At 39.5% G+C, this 23,667-nt stretch overlaps 1 protein-coding gene and 1 long non-coding RNA gene across 2 annotated transcripts in view; both read left to right on the forward strand.

Annotated features, from left to right (window-relative positions):
* ZNF407 (zinc finger protein 407) overlaps positions 1–23,667 on the forward strand; it is a 383,946-nt gene that overhangs the window by 66,573 nt on the left and 293,706 nt on the right. The window lies entirely within an intron of this gene.
* LOC108786277 lies at positions 16,379–19,157 on the forward strand. Its single transcript, XR_001941187.1, has 3 exons — positions 16,379–16,388; positions 16,879–16,884; positions 19,032–19,157. It is a non-coding gene; the product is annotated as an uncharacterized LOC108786277 (long non-coding RNA).

Raw genomic sequence — 23,667 nt, forward strand, 5'->3', positions numbered from 1 at the left:
TTAAATCTAGAAAAATGCCATGTGGGGGGGGGGGGGTAGGGGGTCTTAAACAGTATATGTTCAGCTCAGTTTTATATTATACAATGTAACATAACAGTTAGTGTGTGGACACCAGGGTTATTCAGGCCTTCTAGTGCCGTGTCCCTGGGTTAATTTCCTACCATCTTTCTGGAATATTTGCACATTCCAAAATATACTGGTAGGTTGTTTTCCATACATAGTTGACTTGAGTTGTTTGTGTTTTATGCATTATCGGTTTTGGCATTAGATTGAAAGCTTTTACAGGGACAGGGACTAGTATCAATGTCTCTGTGTTCCCTCTATAGTCCTGGGAAAGTAAATACATTCTTAGGTTTAGCGGTTTGTGTCACTGGGTATTGCTGCTTGGTTTTTTTTTTTTTTAATTAAAGGGAAGGATGAAGTGAGGATAAAAACATGAGAGTTGCTGTAGCTGGGTTTCGTTTTTTAAGGTGAATTGATTCATTGACCTGGAACAAACTTGCAGCCGGTAATGTCTGAAGTCTGAACTTCTATGTTGCATGCATTTTGAAGGTCAATTACCATTTCAGCACATGCTGCAAAGTGTTATATTCTTATAACAAAAAAAAAAAAAAATGCAACAGAGGCATTAAAAAAAAAAATTTATTACCGTATTTTGCTGTCCATAAGACGCACCGGACCATAGGACGCAGGGAGGTCCGGCGTGCCTTATGGAGCACTCAAGGCTGTAGCTTCTGTGACAGCTTCTATGACAGAAGCTGCAGTTAGTGACCGCTGAGACAGGTGGCGCTGTGATTACAGCGCCACGGTCTCAGTGATGACACAGAGCAGGCGAAGAACGTCTATTCTTCGTCTGCTCTATGGTTATCTCGATCGTCGCCGCTGCTCGGTTTTAATACGAGTGATCTCATTAGATCACTCGTATTAAACGAGCAGTGGCTCCTACTACTCGCCCGGCGCCCGAAACTGCATGTCTCGGGCGTCGGGATTTGCTCCATAAGACGCAGGCACTTTTCCCCCCTCCTTTTGGGGGGAAAAAGTGCGTCTTATGGAGCGAAAAATACGGTAGGTGTTTAATAAACACTTTCTTCTTGTATATTGACAGTGATCAACAGCAGGCAGATAGTGCTGTTGGTACCTAGGCTCCGAAGCGTGATTTGTTATTGATAACCTAAGCATAGCCGTATTATAAAATCACTAACACACATGACAAAACAAACAAGTGTGTAGTTCACTCCTTTAAAGCACAGCATGCAATCACATCGCACACGCTGGGCTGGCATTTATATGTACCATATTTGAACATTTGAAAACTGGCAGTACAATGCAGATATTTTAAAAACTATACAGAAAATTTCTCTTTGTTTAAAAACATTTTTGCGTCTAATTTAGACTGAAAATAACTCACTACAAACGTCCCCATAAACCAAACTAGTATAACCGTATAATTAGGACACCCTCCATTTAAAAATTAAATATTTGTATCTGGTTGAAGAACATTTACTGTTTGTTCACGCGGTCTCTTTCAGGAATTGTGTCTGAGAAATGTATAACAAAAGAAAAACCCTGTTTACAGCTCCCTGTAATGATTACAATTCTTGATGGCTTTCATAGGAGTGTACGTAATTTGTGACAAGACCAATAAAAAGACGTGGCAGAAAAAGTTTGCGAGTTAGCGGCAAAGTAAATAAGGCAGGTTTTGCATTTTGAACATAAACCTTCTGAGCTGTGATTGAATTTGTCGTGAAAGTGTGTCAGGATTAATAAGGGATTTACGTGCAAAGGTTCCTGGGCTGTGTAGGGCATTGAAGAGCTTGTGATTGGCTCACAAGAGGAGTCGTTTCTGTGTTTTGTGTGCAGGGCAGGAAAGGACAAATGTTGATCTGTGCTGTTTGGATCACAGAGCCATCCCCGCACTCCAAACCTTTCCTGCCAGGGCAGCAGGCAAAACAATAATGCTTTGAGGACGTAATTAAAGATATTGTTCAAAGAACAACTTTCTGCATATTTGAATTATTACTGTCATCAAAATCATACAAATATGGAAATATGATTGCCAGAAGCACATAAATCAATGATCAGCGTGGCCTCAAAATCTAATAAATATGTAGAGTTAAATACTTTAAAATGCAAATTGCTGCGGTTGATTTGCATATGGTAGAATTTAAGGGAAATGTTATTGCTTAACAACCTCTAAGGTAGCAGTTAGGGCTTTGGATAAACACAAGCATTTTTTTTTTCTTCTCTTATTCATTCTTGGTCAAGTTGTACGATTTGATAAATGATAGGAGACTGCTTTCCTTGGTGAAAATGACTGCATTCTTTTCTGAATCCTTAAGTTGCCTTCAAGTCATCTGAATAATTAAGAGTTAATTATTCTCCATCCATCTAAATCAGAAAAGGACAGATTTAGGGAAGGAATTCATAATTTTTGCCTCACATCCTGTCATGTTGTAATATGATAAACCAAACTGACTCCAAATAATATCTAGTGACCTTATAGTAATTACGCCTCACAAAGCATTTTGCTTGCAATTCTTTAATCGCTTACATCGATTCCAGAAACTTCACATTAACTGACTCAAAAGTTTAATTGTGTTCAAAAAGAAGGCAATATAAAATGCAAGTTCCATTATTATTTTTCTTTAGGTTCCCTACGTGAAAGGAATATGACCTTATTACACTTGCTTTATTACAGGCACGGGCAATTGAAGCGAGTTACTGCCAGTATTTTAACCGCTGTCATTTATACTGTTTTTTTTGTCTTTGCTTGTTTACCGTTTTGCCTGTTTATACCAATTACTGACAGTAGAAGTGTATGGTGGAAATATGTTGACCGAAACAATAAATAGTGGAGTTGTCAAGACGTGCTCCCAAAAAGTCACCGATATGTATACCATTAGCTGATAAAAGCCCTCCAGCATGCTGGGAAATGCATGTCATTTGACACTCTAACTATTTGCCCATAAAAAGCGTAATCAAAAACGATTTATCATAAAGACAGAAGCCATTTGTCATTTGACAATTCTTATAAAAACGAGGCGAAAACTATGATGCTTCAGGAATAATCTGCCTGCATCTTAATTTCAATTTGACTACAATAAGGTTTGAGGAAATATGACTTTGCCTTTTTTTGTGTGAACAGTACACCTTAATAGTCTGTCACTTGTCAGATCATTGTTACAGTGCAAGACTGAGGAAAATCCTATATCTTTTTATTTTTATTTTCGTGCTGACATTGCTGAGCAATCGGCAGCAGAAAATCAACGTTTTTGGCAGCTAAATCGCTGATGCATTGGTAGGTACCAATTTCCAGTTTCTTGACACTGCTTCATGTCTGGAGAGCGCAGACTATTCAGCATGTGTGCGCCCTCACAGAACTTACAATCACCTTGCAAAGTTTGTCCAGACAACGTTTGTCCAGACAACGTTTGTCCAGTGGCAGGTTCCCTTTAAAGTATCACTTTATTTTGTAGCTGCAGTTAAGAGTAGACATGTTTACTTTTTGATAGTATTACACCCCAGAAAATGAATACATTGCTTTCTCTTAAATGCTACAATTACATGCAAAGACACCACTGGAAATAAACATGTTGTTTTTCTCTAAATGCTATTATTAATTGCAAATAAAACCCTTTGCAATTTAAATTTAAAAAAAAGTCAATAAGGAATATGCTAAGTATATCAAGCGTTTGACTAAAGCACAGGCATCTAGCAAAGAACAGCAATGTTCAGGCATGCAGCCTTTGAATGAAAAATTAAAATTCCCTTGCTCCAGGAGCTGGTGTTTTGTGAACGTTTACTGATCGCACAAGGAACTGTAATAAAGAAATCAATATGCATGATCCTTTTTGTGTAGTACAACAGGGTTAGACTGTTAGGTTAAATACAGGCTGTATTGCTTCCCAGAAAATCAATTTGTTGTACAGTGTGGTTGAGCAAGCTCCTTTTACAGAGTGTCATTTTACTTTGGGCTCAAAGAGAACTCTGTATTGGCGCCTCCAACTTATTGACCAGCGGAGGGGCGTCAAGCCAGGAAACCCGACTCCTCTCAAAGTGTTTGTCTTTGAGAAATTATATGCTCTTAAATTGTCCATTATGTCTCAGACATTTTCAGCAAAGTATCCCAAATCCTGATCCCATGAAGTGTATAGATGTACATATATTTATCAACAGACTTGGTAAGAAATCTATTTGTATTAAAGTTGAACTCTGAGCAAATAATTTCCATGTAAATATAATTCTCAATAGCCAGAAAGGATATAAATCGTAAAATGCCTTTCTAGTTATTACCTTGTAACATAGTGGTGACATCATCGCTGTGCTGCACATAGCCTGTACAGACAGCAGACAGAGCTGTGGACGGAACCCAGCAGGTCCTCCCCACTGTAGGCTGCCTGCAGAAAGCTACAGCTGAGACCAGTCCCCTTGCACAGTAGTGACCAGTTAACTGCTCATTTTGGTCTAAGGACATTGTGTAAATGACTTTTACTTACCAATTCCCCATTTCCATGGCAGTCAGCGCTAGCCTCTCTCCCTTACACTTTGGCATGTGAACTGTCCTTTGCTGTCCTCAGGGCTATGGATCCTGCATTGTAGTTGATGGTGGCAGTAGGCCTCCAACTGCTGGAGAGGAGGGGGAAAGGCTGCAGGCACCTATCTTGGAGCCTGTGGGAGCAAGGATCAGGTAAGTCAAAGTCCCTTACACAACAACTGAAGACGTTAACAAGCAATGTGTGGGGGTAGCCCCACTGCAAAAGTATATAGATTTTATTTTTCTACCTGGAGATAGGCTTTAAAGGTCATCTAATAAAGTGAGCAAACGTGCTTGCTCTAAGGATTTAGAGCCATCGTGGAGGATGAGGGCCCCTTTTAGGTTCTGTTTAGATAAATAGCATTTGGGAGGAGAAGTTTTAAAGTTCAGAGTGGAGCTGTAAAGCCTTTATCTGCCAAATCTCTGGCTCATTTTATAGCAAGACCTAAATGAATTGGTACTATACATTGTAAGGTGCACCCAGTCTGCTAATTTTATTCTGAGATATTCCTGGACCATACTGTATGTATGTGCGTATTTATATAAATATATAATACACATTTGTAATTTTATACACGGCTTAGTGACCATAGTTTATCCTCAAATCATTGCTTGGATCAGTGATTCCCTAATGCTATTTTGCGTCCATAACCCATTACCTGTCTTCATATGCATAAAACCGACCCTGTATACTTGGCATAGGGAGGAAGATGTCACTATGCTTCACAACCTCCTTAGGCGCAGCATTGCTCCACAGACAAAATGCTCGAGCCTGATGTATGGGGCAAGGTTTATATTCAGATTTAGTTTTCTTATTTCTTAAAACGATGTCCTTTTAAAACACTTTGACCATTTTTGATGCAACTGTTCAATTGCAGAGACAATCTTCTGCATTTTGTGTTTTTTTTACAAAACATTTCTTGATGGACTCTGACTTTTCCTTTTATTTCTGTCAACCCAATTATAGCACATTGCAGCACACCCTCATCCTGCTTGTTAGCCTGTTATGTGCTGTATATGTTTAAATCATAAGCATGTTCATTTGGATATTTCAGTGTGGAGACTTCAAGCTGTTAGTACATACACTGATATCCGCAAAATGAAATTCTATCTATCTATCTATCTATCTATCTATCTATCTATCTATCTATCTATCTATCTATCTATCTATCTATCTATCTATCTATCTATCTATCTATCGCTTCAAAGATATAAACATAACCTTAATTCTGAAGATGTGACCATTAAAATGCCAGCAATACGTTGTAAGCTGTAATACATTTGTTAAAAGCTGTACTGGTGTGCGAACCAGAGCAGTTTTTCAAATTTTTGCCTTTCATCAATTTAAAGCAGAATAGCTCTTTAGTTGCTATGGGTTACTAAAGTTTGAGCATCGCTCTTAATCTTTGTAATATATGGGGTAGCTTGTGCAGTTTTCCCACAATTGAAGGGTCTGGATTTCATTGTCTCCAACTGACTGTGCTGATTTTAGCTATTTGGGTAAATTTGCATAACTGCTAAATGCGGTTTACCATATGAAACAAGTGCAAATTATTATGATTCTAATATAGGTTTCCAAGCTGGACGTATAATTGCAGGGAGGAGTGTAAGGTTACTTGTCATGAACACCAGTGGGTAAATAGAACATTATTCCCTAATACCAGGTTATCAGCTTTTTCCTGAAATATTGGGATTTACAGTGAGATTTTCCATGTGAGCGCGTGAATTCTCTACTGGTAGGAAAGAGTTGCATTGCTGAAAACAATACACAGACACACAAGCTTAATGAAATTTAACTTATTTTATGCTTTTGTACATGTGCAGTTAACATCCTTAGACTCATTCCATTAATGTAAGCATAGTTTAAAACTGTACCACATTTTTTTTTTGTCTAAATCTTCTGCAATGTAACACTTGGTTGTAAAATTATAGTTTTCACATTAAGTGTCAATTATGGTCATACAGTCTGTGTTAAAAGATACATCTTAGATGCCTCTTAGTCATCTTTACTTTGTATGTGTTGAATTTAAGATGTGGTCATATAATCACTAGGTCTGTCAAGATGTGCGGTCATTAGTAGAGTGAAGTGGATTGATCTGCAGGTTTGAGGTTTGCCGCAAAGCAGACTAGTTTTCAGGCCAGTAGATATCTGCAAAAAAAAATAAAAATAAATCCTGACCTGCTAAACCCGCCTGTTTTTTTGTTTTTGTTTTAAAAGTTTTGTTCCTCTAATTTTAAGAATAGCAGCCAATCATACCAGCACAGTGCCCCATGCCATGCTGGTACCAGCTTGCATGACCTTCAACACCACCTTAGTTCTTCAAGAGGGCACTAAAAGAACAAACTTCTAGGGGACTGTTCTGCAGTGACTAGCTTTACAGTTTGAATGAGTTGAGTTTCAGTGGAGCTCTTTTATAGTAGCTGGAGAATAGGGTTCAGGGTACATCCATACAAGCTTCAGATTGTTGTGTTATCATTTTTATTATTTGCTGGAAACATTGTTACAATGTTATTGCGGTATAGAGTTTGTGAGATGTATTCAGACTGTAGCCACAGAGTAAACACAAGGAGCGTTTTGCTCTCCAAACTTTATTCTAGACTTTCATCCTAGAGGGGCCAGGTATGAGATGCGAAAGATAAAATGTTAATGCTGAGGTATCCACCCTTTTTTATGTTATGGCCCATAATTGGTGGGCTATCTTCTGGATCCCAGTCTGCTAAGCATTGCGTTAACAGCATGCAAATTATTTTATTTGGTGTATTCCTTTTAAAATTAATATAATTTGTGGAATCCCATTTGGTGGTTATACAAGAAAGCTATGGGGCGCTTTCATATCGTGTGCCTCTGGCTCCGTTGGTCGTTTCCACATTGTGGGTGCTGCATTATACCTGGGATTTTCCTTTTTTGAGAAGTGGGGGGCGTGTGTAGGAGTATATGTAACCCGAAGCTCTGATAGATAGGCAGGGCCCAAGTTATTTAGGGGGTTATTTAGGAAACAGGAAAAAAATGTAAAGTGACATTAAAGATAGAATTCCCTGCCCCCCTCACCAATACTGCTTTAAAGACTTGCCTTGCGTGTGCTGCGTCTTGATCCAAAGAGCTTCTTCCTTCAACTTCCTTCCAGCGGTCTCTGATTTAGTGCAAACTCCTCAGGTGCAATAGGGGGTCTGTCCTGTGTGCACGCTCCCGGCTGCCTGGCTAGGTCCATTTAGTGTCAGCAGTGCTCTCCACCTCTCCCCTCTGACGATCTGTACTGTGTATACGCCCGCCCACACTTCCTCCGTCGCAGCGTGAGCGAGCGCAGATGACACAGGTAGGTTTGTTGGTATTTGCCACCTTCTTTCTTTTTTTAATTTTTTTTTTATTGTTGGGGCATATATCTACTGATTACTAGCACTTTAATTCTTCTTTAATGTATATACTATTTTAATTGGAAACCGGTATAGGAAGTGAAGAATTGGAATAATGTGGCAATGATGGATTGGTGGGTGAATAGCCTAGCTGCTGCATCCTGTACCAGCTGCAAATAATATAGTCTATTCACAGGGAGACCATTAGTAGAGGGTGTTGCTGTAATCCAGTCTGGATGAAATAAATGCATGGACATATTTTGACATTGGGAAGTCAGTGAACACACACCGCAGATTGCTGACTTCCAGATCCTCTCCCTGCAGAGAGTGGTGACTGTTGGTCAACACTCCCCCCCACCCCTCCCTTCTCCGTTTCTCCAGCGCTGACTGGAGGAACGGATGTGGGGAGGAGGGCGGGCACAGCTGGCTCTGCCTCTTCAGTCATGGACATTTTTATTTTGCTTCTCTGTCAAATATAAAGTTCTTTTCCAAGTGTCCAATATACCTGAAACTTCTCTCCCCTCTGGGTGCCGGTCTGCGTCCCCTCCAATCCCCCGCTGCTCTCCTCCGCCTGTGTACGCAGGGGGGGGCACAGAGCCAATCCAGCTAATGACACCCAGCAGGTAGGATAGAAGCTGACAGGAGGCGGTGAGGAGGTGACAGAGCGGGGTGGTGGAGGGAGGTGGCAGCTGTCTGTAGGCTGAGCTGGGCAGTGTGGGAGGAGAGCTCGGCTCCTGTGACAGGTGGAGCAGTCAGGATGGAGCGTGGAGCACAAACACTCAGGGATCAGTAATGATCCCTGAGTGTGTGTACATAACTGAGGTCATAGTAAGCTTACTATGGCTCCAGTTCTGAATGAACAGGAAGTGCTCTATATCACATCCTGTTCATTCATGATTGCGGACGTAGTATCTGTTTACTAGCTTCTCAATGTATAAATGAACAGTTAGCCTCTGTACTGAGAGCTTCCTGTTCATTGAGTGCTGGGGTAGCAGAAAAAGAGATTGAGGACTCAAACTTTTTCTATTTTTTAAAAGGGAAATATCGTGGCCTATTTAGACCCCTGCTATTTCCCCAAAGCCCCGAATAGTAAAGTAAAATAAATAAATAATATAAATGAAAAATAATTTTTAAAAAATGTAAAAAGGTTGAAAAAAAAAAGTAATATTTGTTTTTGGCCCACAATGTTTTACATTTCGGTTTTGGTCTAACAATGTATTTTTCGTGCATCCTTAGTTATTAGCTATTGAATGGTTTGCTAACAAATCTGTCATTAAACTTTTAGCCTCTTGAAACAAGTGGTATGAAGAACCTGGCCTCATAACCATTAAAACTGCACATGTATTAATCAGTTGTAGAGCACTGTAGTGAAAACCACAGCATATTGAACAATACCAGCCTTGGCACAGTTGATATTGTTGTAGTACACATAACATTAAAAAAAAAAACAGAAATGATAAGCAGTTATAGTGTACTTTTTTTTGTTTTTGTGTGTGTCTTAACATTTTACATGATGGCAGAATGCACATTATTCAGCAAACATTATAAACTCAGCCAAATATAGCAGCAGTCAGAAAATGTATTCAACTAGTGGGATTATGGATTTGTTTGATTCGTGTAATTGAAAGTGTTTCAAACTATTATAGCAGCATGAAGGCTTGTTTAAGTGTCTAGCTGTCAGTCAGTTAAGAAGGTGAAAAGTATTCAATTGTCAGTCTGTCAGTCAATTGAGATGAGAACTGTCTACCTAATGGATTTCTTTACACAGACGTCGACGTGGAGGTAGAAGTAAAATCAATGTGTTGTCATGTGCGAGCTCGTTGCATCAAACTGCCAGGTGAATTGAAGCTGGAGTACTGTACCATCTACATCATAGATTGTGCTGTGTTTAAGAACAAGCCTGTCCTATCATTCTCACTTTGAGAAGAAGGAAATTTCCATCCCATCGCACCTTTCAGGGGTAAAACCACATGACAACACAGCAGAAAAAAAATGCCTTTGTGCAAAGCAATTTTTCTTAAGAACCAAAATCATGCTACTGTTTTTATTTTATGGAGTCTGGTTCAAACTGTGGAATTAGCAAGGTTGTTTTTTGTTTTGCATATTTCTATTTAGTTCTTGATAGGAATATTTTACACAGAGACCAAGCTGTTCAACAGAAGCAACAGTGATAGGGATTAGGACAAACTGTAACCCTGCCAGAGATGCTTGAACAGTTACAGATTTTTTTTGTGTGGAATATTTGTTCTCTGTACTTAGAAAGCCGAACTGCCTTTTTCAGCCTCTTCATCCTCATCCTTGGCTTGCCCTGTGTGGTTATGACATTTAATCCTGTAAGTTTTGTTTAGGATTAGCCAACCAACTGGGGTAGAAGGGAGGCAGCACCAGTTAGCCTAGGGGGGCAGAAAGAATTCATTCAGCCCTGCATCTGACATGCATGTTGGATTTTGTAACATTCATATACACTCACTGGCTTTATTAGGTACACCTTGCTAGTACTGGGTTGGACCCCTTTTGTCTTCATAACTGCTTTAATTCTTTGTGGCATTGATTCAATAAGGTGATGGAAACATTCCTTAGAGAGTTTGATCCATGCTGACATGATAGCATCACACAGTTGCTGCAGATTTGTCGCTGCACATCCATGATGCGAAGCTCCACCAGCCTGAACTGTTAATACAAGGCAGGATGGATCCATGCTTTCCGGTTGTTTACATCAAATTGACCCAACCATCCGAATGTCGCAACAGAAATCGAGACTCATCAGACCAGGCAACGTTTTTCTAATTTTCTATTTTACAATTTTGGTGAGTCCTTGCATACTGTAGCCTCAGTTTCATGTTCTTAGCTGACGGAATTGGCACCTAGTGTGGTCTTCTGTGGCTGTAGCCCATCTGCTTCAAGGCTCAATGTATTGTGTGTTCAGAGATGCTCTTCTGCATACCTCGGATGTAACAAGTGGTTATTTGAGTTACTGTTGCCTTTCTATCAGCTTGAATCAGTCTGGCCATTCTCCTCTGACCTCTGGCATCAACAAGGTATCCTTGCCCAGATAGCTGCTGCTCACTGGATATTTTCTCTTTTCCAGACCATTCTCTGTAAACCCGAGAGATGGTTATGTATGAAAATCCCAGTAGATCAGCAGTTGCTGAAATACTCAAATAAAACAAGTATCTCCCAGAGCACCCATTGGAACTGTGACACCACACCCCTGAATACAATAAATGAAAAAACAAAGCGATAATGGGGCTTTAAAAGTGTCCAATGATGAATGTGGGATAACATGGCTTAGCTTGGTAACGAGACATGATGACTGGTCATAAATATATATAGTATAATAAAGAATTTTATTAACATGATCTCAATATGCTTAAAAACATTTAATTGGTCTAAAAAGTTACAAACAGTGGATAATAAATAATTACATATACCTCCCTGGACTTAGTGCAATTGCATGGTGCAAGTGCAATTGCACGGAGGACTCTAACCGTCCTTGGATGGTTAGAGTCCTCCGGGGATGTGGACCCATCCATTGCCCAATTTTCCAAGAGGGTATGTATGTAGTTAATTGAGCTTATATATTAATGTAGATATTCATACATGTGCACTGAGAATTACAATTTATTTATTAATAGAGTTATCTCAGCTTTGGATCTACAAAGAAATTAGAGTTTTGCCTCCAATAAACCTCCTGAGGAAGCTTTAGTGAGCGAAACGCGTCGAGGGCCGGAATAGTGCAATTATAAATGAAATTATGCTTGCCTTGTAAATGTGTATGGACAATCATGCACCAAATGCATGACCAATACTACAAAAAAATATATCGTTATTATATACACCATTACATGCACTAAGTCCAGGGAGGTATATGTAATTATTTATTATCCACTGTTTGTAACTTTTTAGACCAATGAAATGTTTTTAAGCATATTGAGATCATGTAAATAAAGTTCTTTATTATACTATATATATTTATGACCAGTCATCATGTCTCGTTACCAAGCTAAGCCATGTTATCCCACATTCATCATTGGACATTTTTTCATGCTGAAATACTCAAGCCAGCCCGCCTGGCACCAACAACCATGCCATGTTCAAAACCACTTAAATCACCTTTCTTTCCCATTCTGATGTTTGGTTTGTACCTCGGCAGACCATCTTGACCATGCCTACATGCCTCAATGTATTGAGTTACTGCCATGTGATTGGCCGATTAGGTATTTGTGTTAACGAGCAGTTGAAGAGGTGTACCTAAAGGTGCCCATACACCTTGCGATTATCGTACGATAATCGCGGGAAATCCCGCGATCGTACGATAATCGCAAGGTGCATGGAAGGTGCGCAACCGTTTCTACTGTCCGGTCGCACGTCTTTTGTCGAAGGAGCATGCTAGAAAACCCGCCGAGAATTGTACAGTTGTCGGCGGGTTAGTGGCGTGCTCGTTCGACAACTGCGGAACGGGCCGGTGTGCGCACACGCACACTGTCCGTTCAGCATTGCGGTCATCGGAAGCCCGCCACTCAGCGGGGCGTGCTTTCGATGATCGCAAGTACGATCTGCCTGTCCAAGATGGGCAGATCGTACAAGCTTTTAATTAGCTTACAACCATCGCAAGACAAAAGTCTTGCGATGGTTGTAAGGTGTATGGGCAACTTAAGAAAGGCAGCAAGTGTATACAGCCCCTCCTTATACACACACTCACTCTCCAGCAGGTACATACACAGCTTTCTCCTCCCCTGTGTCACAAAAGCTATATATACCGTCCCAACCCTTCCCCACACTAGTCATATGCACAGTTCGCCTCTCATCTGCCCCTCAAAAAAAACACTCTGCCCACCTCAAAGTAGCAGCCATATATACATTTTCTGCTTCTCATTTAGCCCTGATTGTAGGAACATAAAATAGTGAGGCTGGAAAAAGACCAAGTGGTCAATCAGGTCTTTCCATTTGATGGTTTCTGTTTGTTTTTTAACTTTGTTTTGTATGAGTATTCACCCATGTTTGTAATAAGCATATTTGATTTCACTTGCTCCAGTCCAGCAGACTGACTCATTACCTCTGCTGGATGTCTGTTCTGAGCATTGACTACTCTTTTGGTAAATACCCTATAGGTACTTGCACATGTCTACAGCAGCCTCCAGGACCCTAAATCCTGGGCAGTACTTAATGGCAAAAGTGCCATACTTCCTTTTGGTGTCACAGCTTAGGGCTCTGCCCCATTCCACGTTATTGTGAATATCACATTGCACACCTGACCAATATGACCCTTGTTGTCTCTTTGGTGGCTGTGGCACTGACCTGTAGATTGAGCTGCATGACCAACTTATTACTCTGCCCCACCCCACATTCCTATTGGCCCATTACTATGATGGGCTGCTTCACTGACAAATGGGTACATGGAGCAAGTGTCAGTATTTTGGGATTCAGCTGTAACAGCAGAGTTTTGGATGGTGCTGCCGGTATGTTATACCTGACAGCAGTTTTTTTCCCTAAGCTACAGGGTTGTGTTAATGTCAATTGACCCTGCAGAACATCAGTTGTAGGTTTTCATTCAGATTGTAATAGGAAGGGTGTGCCCAGTCCAAACACAGATATTGAAAAAATAAACTGTAAACACTTGAGTTTTGCAAATTGGAAACAGATTTACCAAGTCCTATGGCTTTCTATTGAAGCCGTTGGAAGTTTGACTTGGCAGCCTGTGTTTTAAACTGTAGTATGAGGAAAAGTACGATCTGCCTGTCCAAGATGGGCAGATCGTACAAGCTTTTAATTAGCTTACAACCATCGCAAGACAAAAGTCTTGCGATGGTTGTAAGGTGTATGGGCAACTTAAGAAAGGCAGCAAGTGTATACAGCCCCTCCTTATACACACACTCACTCTCCAGCAGGTACATACACAGCTTTCTCCTCCCCTGTGTCACAAAAGCTATATATACCGTCCCAACCCTTCCCCACACTAGTCATATGCACAGTTCGCCTCTCATCTGCCCCTCAAAAAAAACACTCTGCCCACCTCAAAGTAGCAGCCATATATACATTTTCTGCTTCTCATTTAGCCCTGATTGTAGGAACATAAAATAGTGAGGCTGGAAAAAGACCAAGTGGTCAATCAGGTCTTTCCATTTGATGGTTTCTGTTTGTTTTTTAACTTTGTTTTGTATGAGTATTCACCCATGTTTGTAATAAGCATATTTGATTTCACTTGCTCCAGTCCAGCAGACTGACTCATTACCTCTGCTGGATGTCTGTTCTGAGCATTGACTACTCTTTTGGTAAATACCCTATAGGTACTTGCACATGTCTACAGCAGCCTCCAGGACCCTAAATCCTGGGCAGTACTTAATGGCAAAAGTGCCATACTTCCTTTTGGTGTCACAGCTTAGGGCTCTGCCCCATTCCACGTTATTGTGAATATCACATTGCACACCTGACCAATATGACCCTTGTTGTCTCTTTGGTGGCTGTGGCACTGACCTGTAGATTGAGCTGCATGACCAACTTATTACTCTGCCCCACCCCACATTCCTATTGGCCCATTACTATGATGGGCTGCTTCACTGACAAATGGGTACATGGAGCAAGTGTCAGTATTTTGGGATTCAGCTGTAACAGCAGAGTTTTGGATGGTGCTGCCGGTATGTTATACCTGACAGCAGTTTTTTTCCCTAAGCTACAGGGTTGTGTTAATGTCAATTGACCCTGCAGAACATCAGTTGTAGGTTTTCATTCAGATTGTAATAGGAAGGGTGTGCCCAGTCCAAACACAGATATTGAAAAAATAAACTGTAAACACTTGAGTTTTGCAAATTGGAAACAGATTTACCAAGTCCTATGGCTTTCTATTGAAGCCGTTGGAAGTTTGACTTGGCAGCCTGTGTTTTAAACTGTAGTATGAGGAAATGTAATACAAATATTAGATGTGTGGTATGAGCTACTCCTCAAAATTATTGTAAATTATTGGAACATCATTTTAAAAATATGCAGAAACACACAGAGAGCTCTGCATGTTTAGGTACGTAAATGGGTTTAATTGCTGCATAAATAATGGTGCTTTCTCTGATCTTTGGGAGTTTGTGTAAGTACATCACTGTCAGTGGGAATGTGCTATAAAGGGTGCGGGTCACCAGTACCGCAAGAATACAATAAAAGTAAAACACTACTGGTTGTTTCTGCATGCTTTTTTAAAAAGCTGATGTTTGTTCTAAAGTGAACTCTTCTAATTTTATAGGTACTGTTCTAAGTTTACGGTTTCTAAACTGATGTGTTACTGCTTCATATGAGTTGAGACTTTTATGAAAATATTGTGGCCATACTTGATAATAACTTTTCCGTTGTAGAGCAGACTTTGAAAACCACAACCTTCATTGGTTGCAATTTGCTGGCAAGGAACTTTAGGCATCAAAAATAATTAATCATTGACTTTAGGCACCAACAATTATGAATGTTAGCATGTTTGCCTTTTTTTGCAGTGCCCCGCCCTTCACACCCGTGTTATGGTGTGAATGGGACACACAGAAAACAATTGTTTCTGAACAGGCCCTAAATCTTCTCCCTATCTGAAGAGTAACACTAGAAATGTGACTCTGTGTGAGCGGGCTCCCACAACCCATTGATATTCCCCTTACCAGTTTTACCCTGCCAATCCTTCCTCCTTTGCAGCTAACACCAAAATTGCTAGTGTTGGATGGAGTCAGACACTAGGTGGAGCAATCACATCACTCCATCTATTATGTGATAGTGCTCCGGCTTGGCTGCTAGACTTAAACACTGTCACATGAGAGGAAGTCACATGTCACTTCATACCCAGGAGCCCCAGGTATTTTTATCGGCTGAGGCAGCGAAAGGAGGGGATTGGCAGCACTGGCAAGGGCAAGGTGAGTGGGTCAGACCTTTACATAGACCCTCTCACTTTGCCCTCAATGGACAAGGTGACAGTGTCTCTTTACCCTTAGCCCTAAAGACTGATCCTAACTTAATTCATAACACCTATTAACCTTTGGAATGCTACACTTACCTTTAAATAATATGAAATCTGGCAACAAAAACTATGCATCTGCTATTTTGCTTTTTCACACCGTATTTGAATTTCAATGTACTACCTGGAACACTGATGGGTTAGTTTGGTTTTGTTGGAGAACAGTCCATTAACATAAATATTTTACGCCGAGGAAAAGTGTGCTTAAACTGCGTTAGTGATAGTTCAGTTCTGTTCACCTCAGTGTTCGTACTACCGGTACATTATAAGCCTGTAGCTTGTCAATTAGCACCTGGCTACATCTAGTACTGCCCTCTGATTTCTTGATGGATGACAATGCCTCTGTTGCTGAACTTCTCCCACTGTGAGCTCCAGTGTCTTAGAAGGGGAGCATGCAAGACACAAATTAAGGAAGTTTATTGTTCATGCATCATGTAGTAACTGGATTTGGTACTGGATGTTATAGGGGAACCTTTTAGTACTTTAAAGCTTTTTACAGACTGACCTAGATGTATCCCCTCGTCCTTGGTTGAATTCTCATGTTCTTACAGTAAAAACTTCCTGGGACAGATGAGATTGCATTGCTGCTTGGAAAAAGGTGTTAACCTTAAAGTCCTTGGTTAAACATTACCTACATTTGTTTATAAATGTATCTATGATTTAGCGAATGCCTATGTTGCTATGGTATGGTTGTGGGCACAATAAATAGTCTGGTATCATGACAAGAGTTACCGGTCCATGATCACTGTCAGTGGATGTTGATCTACTTAAAAAAAGGCATTCTTTACAGCACACACAGGGGCCATGAGGAACAAAAGCCACCCTCCAGAAGAAAGGACAGTTACAGCACAAATTTGGAGATGATGGGAGGATCTGCAGCCTAGTGATTCACAAATGAGATACATTTTTGATAATAGGTTACTTGAATGCATTTTTAAGATTTGACTCCTTAGTTTAGTGTCACTTTAACTATGGTGGACCACTTCACTGATCAGGAGCAAGGTTTGGGAGGGAGTAGGTCAGAGTTGGAGACCATAAGATCTGGTTGGCATTTCTTACCAGAGCTCCCTGTTTTTCAAAAGCTTGTGTAGACACCTGGAAGTGCTCAGTGAACAACTTGAGTGTCTGCTACATATCTATGATACAGTCCCAGGTTCTTTAAGAACATGAAAGTAACAAACTGCATTTTGTCCACTTTAATGATCATTAAATGATTATTAAAACTATTATCTGTGAGCCAGAATGTCCTTAAAGAACATTGGAAGGAAATGCAGTAATGCTTATATTTCTTTGGTTACTGCTGCGTTATGTGGTGCTCCCTAATAAATGCTATTGTATGTCTCTCCTTTTTGTCAACATAGATTACTTGGAAGCATGTCCTGAACCTATAATTATGCTCTTGATTTTCTTCAATAATTTCATTGGGATGTTTGTTATTTCTCACTCATGGATGATGAAATGAATGGCATGCATAGAAAATAATAGCTATTTCTGCCCTGAGTACATTTATGATTTATGGGCAACATGTATTTTTTTGCTTTTCTTTTGTGATTGATCTTTATTGTCTCTGTATACTAACTCTGTGCAGAAGCACTAGTCTATTTTGAGCTAAACCAGACCTCTTGAAAAAAAGGATCAAATTATTTCATCATGTTGAAAATGAAAAGCTGTAATTACTTGTAATTGGGCTTCAGATCTTCGAAATTGGGGAATTCTTTTTCCAGAGGTTTAAGATCACTCACAAATCGAGACCTTTGTTACAATACAAAATCATTCTGTACAATATTGTATTTTTGGTGATGGGTTATCTTGTCGACATCTATGAATAAATATATTTAATTAATTTTAGGTGTAGTATTGTTATGAGAGTTTTTCTAATTTTTTTTTTTTTACCTATGGAATTCATGCCCTAAATGCCGATGATATTTGATGGCAAACCTTTCCATACATACATAATTCATCAAGTTGGGGGCTCAAACAAAACATACTATAAAAATGTCAGTAGTTTTGTACAAAGATGACACATCTTTTGGAAATGCCTAGCAGTAGTCCCAAATACATTAGACACCAACAGGAAGTAATGACATTTGTCTTGTTACCAGCATATGAAAAGTGTTAGACAGTTAAAGCAGAACTGTGGGCAAAAATGTTCTTAACCCTTGCAGTGCGGCTGTCCCGGCCCTGCAAGGGTTAAGTGCTCGTTTTTGTCGAGGTGCTAAAAAAAGTTATACTGACCCAAACTGCCGAGCCAACTGGCTGCTAATTCGGCCTCTGAAGCCTGCCTCCTCATCCACTGCAGCGATTATATGTCCCTGTGTCCTCACTTCCTACACACTTTCTGTTCAATATGATGACTCAAGGATCCTTAGACTATTGTAGCGGAGGGGGAGAGAAAGGCTCCAGGGACCAGTCTAAGAGCACGCCTGCTCCCAAGATCGATTGATTATAACTTTTTTTTTAAAAATCAGCTTTAAAACGAGCACTTAACCCTTTGCAGTGTGGTGGTATCCCCACTGCAAGGGTTAAAAAACATTTTTTCGCATTCTGCTTTAAAGTAAACTTTAAAAAATCAATCTTGGTAAGTGGGGGTGGGGTCAACCCTGACTATTACAAGTCAAGATTTGCATTTCAGCTCCCTGTTTCTCGGGATGTACAGAGCTGTTTGAAGCTTGGTTTTCCTTAGAGATGAGCTTGGATCATGTATTTTCTTATGCTCAGTTTTTTGCACTTTTTTAAATTTAATTTATTTGCGGGTCACTTCAAAAATTGAAATCAGTTGGTGAACATGTATTACTTTTCAGGAAACATTGCACCTTTGCTAAAGTAACGTCTCTGTTTACCTTTTGTATCAGTACGAACATATGAGTATGAATCCACTGCAGACAGATTCCAAAGAGCTCCTGACATGTTGGTTGGATGTGTCTGCTTCCAGAAGATTATGTTCTACAAATATGATTGATGTGTCATCAGTTAGGCTCAAGAGAGAACTATGGGGTTAGGGCTTTTCCCCATAGTTCTCCGGGTAACGGGAGGACACAAACTAGCATCCTCCCGTCACCCTAAGCTCAGTATACCTGAGCTACAGCTGGTCAAACCTTGAAAACAGGGTGTCAGGATCCACATCTGAAACCAGGACCTCTGCTGTATCTGTCAGTGGTCCTTCCTGCTAAGCACCTGGGACCTTGGATAGCTCCTTGCCTGATCTCTTGTGCAATCCTTAGTTAAACCTAGTTTTCTGCTGAACTCTTTGCTCCTCTCCTGAGCTTCCTATTTAAGCCATGCCTCTGCACTTCCTGTTTGCCAGGTTATTGCTCTCCTGACTATCATGCTTCCTGCTTCTTATGCGATACAACTTCCTCATACGGCTATCCATGTACCAACCCTTGGCTGTTGGATTATAGACTACGCATATCACCTTCCACCTCAAACCTGATACCTTTTGGCTACTATTGGACTCCGAGCCTGATCACAGATTGTGACACTGGTTTTTTTTTTATAATGCAATTTACAACCGGCTCTTGAATGGCCAGCATCAAAGCCCAATAGGGAGGTTAGGGCACGCCACACCAACATGCAAAATGTGATGCTCTTTACTGGATTCTGTGCTAAGCAACTTTTCTATAGTGTGTGGCTGAGATCAAAGAGAGAGTGGTGTTGGAACCAGGGAACACACTGACCTTCATTTTCATAGACTCACTTTTAGGTCTTGGAGAAGATGAGGATGATTAAGATGCATGTGAATATCGGATTTAGGTACATGTAGCCGTCTGCAGAAGTGCAATGCCATGATAAAAGTATTGCCATCCAGCAGGTAGACTACAGTCATATGCAGCTTATTTCTACATTTTTTTTTCTACCAGATTAAATCTTTACAACTTTTATGGCTTGAAATACTGCCGTGAGGCATCTAAGTAATGGTCATTTGAGCCAGAATTAAACTTTTGTATCTGGCTCAAAGGCTGAACTCATATCAATTTATTGCAAAGTCAATGTTATTCTTAAAAATGATCTATATGTATAAAAATTATTTGTTATAGCATTGTCAATAGAACGTAGCCAAGTCTTGACCTCTCCAGTCTCTGCTAGGTAGCACAGCTGCGTTATTTTTGACTATTATTTACGGTCGTGTGATAACATGGTTTAATGGGAAGTCACTTTTAATTAATGCTGTTGAAGTAATTATGGGATGCCCTAAAAATACATTATTGTGGTGGTCTTAAAAGATCTGGACCATTAAAATAATTTAACAGATGATTGCAGTGACCTATTGTTTCACTGCCTTTTCAACAAAGATAAATTGTAACTTTGTATTTTAAAGAGAAATGTAGATTTTTCAATATTTTATTTTAGTTTTAAGTGTAAACAAGTGTCTTAGGTTAAATAATGCTATCAATATGTATTATTTTTTTTTAAACTTTCTATGTATATTTTGTAAATACATATGCCCTGGGTTCAGCCATATATTTAATGCTGATTGCACACTCTGCTTTTTGCTTTGCATTCTGAGTTGGCGAATAACTGAAAGCAAGGACTCTCTGTTTTTCTGATATCTTATCTCAATAGTGGTTGGACAGGGAAGTTGAATGTGGCAGATCAGTAACGCCCCCAAATAATTAATATACACATGTCTATAGTTGATCCAATAAAAAAAAAAAGTGAATGCCACATCAAAAATACATTAAAGGGAATGAAGAGAGGTGTTGTTGTTTTTTTTTTTTTAAATATACTTTCTTTACTAACATGGTCATTGCTAACAAATTATTTTTTCTTATGCATATCTTTTTATTATAGCCAAATAGGCTCCTTTTCACATGTTTGCCGGATAAGTCTTATCTGGTTTGCTAGCTGAGAAAAAGCCTATTGATTACAAAGCTTAGTAGCTAAAACTGAAACAAACACACAGTGATATTTAAAGCAAATGTGTACTGAGAAAAAATAGAATCTGCCATTGCTGACTTAAAATTTTGAAATGTTTGCTTTGTCATGTTGATTCAATAACTTTGTCAGTTTCTAAAATGAATTAGACATGCATTGTCTTTGCTTGCTGCATTCTTGCTCTGTTTGGGTAGAAAGTGTGAGATTATTGGCAACCAAGCAATAAGCATTTTCAAGCGGAATTCAGCAATGGCAGCTTACTTATTTTCCCCAGTATATACTTCTTCTAATGTAAACTCTGTGCACAACAAGCAAGCATGGCACCGTGCATATAAAAAGGAAACACATAGAGCAGTCATTCTTAAACAGGGTTCCATGGATCTGGTGGTGACTGCATAGCTCCAGGGCCAGTGCCACTTGGCAAAGCAAGCATTAGGAAAATAATTAGTTCATGTGCACTTTCTGTGCAGTCCTCTATTGCATTATGTTGACTGGTAGCACAAAGGGATAGGACATAGCATTTGACTTTTGTTTCACAATGGAGATTTTTTTCTTCTGATTCAGAGCAATGTAAAGTCCTGAGGCGTGCCCATGCACACATGTAAATGTAGATCCATACATTTTTGTCCTTATAAATATTTACCTTAAATGTTGCAAAAAATGTTCCTAATGTATTTTTGATTAACATTAGAAGACACTTTCTCCCATCTCTCCCTTTTATTTATTTCTGCCCCTTGGACCCTCTTTTTTTTTTTTCTGGACCCTCTTTTTTTTTCTCTGGGCCTTTCTCCTATACTCTCGCTTCTGCTTTTTTATTCTCTACCATCTCTCTACTTGCACTGTCTTATTTTAAATTTTTTTGAGTGTTCTGCTGTTGGGCGACCTTTCTTTTTTTGGTTTTGTGTGTCATCTTAACGAGGTTCATAGCCTGGCTGTTTTTTGTTTCTTCAGCCCGGTAATGTAACCTGTATATGGGGAAGTTCTTTTGGGACATCAATTGCTAATCTATTGGCTCTATCCAATGCGCTGTATGCTGTCTTGCATAACGTGAAGTCCCTGAACTATATCGGATTGATCTTACTCTGTTTTCATTATTTCTTTAATAAATATTATTGTGACTTCAAAAAAATTAAAATAAAGTCTAAAAGTGATGTTCCAGAAGTCATTCAGATCATTACAAGAAGCTACAATGTTAAATTTTGAACATCTTGTATGTGTTTGTATTTTATCCTTCTCCATAAACACAATACTTAAATTAACAAAAGTACCTTACATTGTCAACAAGTGGTAAAGATCTTGACTCTGGTTATCAAAGCAAACATGTTTAAAATTCAGCATGTCTTCTTGCTTTTTAATCAAATTCTGCTTTTATGACAATTTTGTAGACATTCTACAATAGGAATTTCTTCTGAAAGAAGAAAAATATGTTGACAAGTAGCACAGAATTTGGCAGCAAAATAATTTTTTTTTCTCAAATAGGGGTGGACATTGCTTCCTCAAGTTAACATACTATCCACTTCTGTGCTCAGAAGCTGTGCTTGACTTTTTCTTGTGACAGGCAGCATGCTGTAAGCGATAAAAGGATGGTGTCGCTTCAGGTGTGCTTCTGCATCTTGTAAAGAATCATAGCATGCTGGCCAATCAGCTTCTGCCTGATGACCTTTTTCTTTTTCAGTTCATTGATAGGAGTTGAAAGGGAAAGCTGGCAAGTCAGGACTAAAGGGGACCTGCCATGGTGTGACGGCAGGTTCAACTCAAAGCTGGTGTTTGCTTTTTTTTAATTTTTATTTTTTTCCTTTTGCTCACTTGTCCTGCCAGCTTTTGATATGGATGCCATAACAGTAGCAAGCATCGTGGGATGATTGGTGAAGATTTACATGTGTGCTAATTAGAGTGGAATAAATGATTGGCTGTTTGCTGCATCGGTATAAAAGGTGCCCAGATGTACACACAATGTGAACATAATGTGCACGGGCATGGTGCATCAAAGTTTGTCAGCTACATTACCTCAGCAGGCTTAGGTCCTGTCGGAGAGAATTTGCTGATAATTGTCCGTTATGATTAAGTGTCTGTCTTGGCAAAAGTCAAAGGCCTTGGAAAAACTGCTCTGGGAAAGCAGTAGGATGCAATCTTTCAAAAACACAAATATGGTTACATAGTTTTAACGGCAGTCAGTCATGGTTTAGAAGAACTTAATTTCTGGGTGAGGGAAAAAAAATCCTTCATAGACGGAAAAGGCATACTCTGTTAAAGAATTGCTTGTAGAATTTATGATTGCATTTAGATGTCATTCTGTAGTTTTGTAATTCTTGTTTAAACAAACAGGAAATATATAGGCTGAAATGCTTTGCTATTTGCTTATTGCAAAGTATAATAAAAATTAAACGGAAACAGAAAACAATTCAGCACATGTAATAATAGACTAAAGAGAAATACTTGTCAGGTTGCAACTAAGTTATGGTTTTGGGGGAGTGTACCACGTGATTGCTGTGAAAGGGCCATGTTGCAGGAGAGCCAACCAATTGGTGGCACTGCGGCAGCCATGTGCCCCACTATTGCGACCATGTTTCCTTACTGAAGGCTGAAAGGTGCCCAGAACTGCTAATATATAAGTATTTCACAGTTCTGCAGGGTTAAATTGGTGGTGTTACTGGACAGCAGCTGTAACCAGTAGTACTTAGATGAGCATTAAAGACAATAGTGTATGCATACAACATCTTTGGTGAACATTCAAAGCCCACCTTTACTCTTCGTAAGATTTATCTGAAATTGTTAACTTTTAACATAATCTTACATAATTTTACATTACCAATAAAGTCAATTTCCACTCTCTATATCCAAAACTGATATCCATCCGGTTAGCTTGACACCATCATTTGGTTTTGCTTTGGGTATATTGGGTGCTGGGGGATTATGGCAGGGATGAAAGCGA

The sequence above is a fragment of the Nanorana parkeri genome, unplaced genomic scaffold, assembly GCF_000935625.1.
Source record: "Nanorana parkeri isolate BGI_ZX_2015 unplaced genomic scaffold, ASM93562v1 scaffold200, whole genome shotgun sequence".
NCBI lineage: Eukaryota > Metazoa > Chordata > Amphibia > Anura > Dicroglossidae > Nanorana > Nanorana parkeri.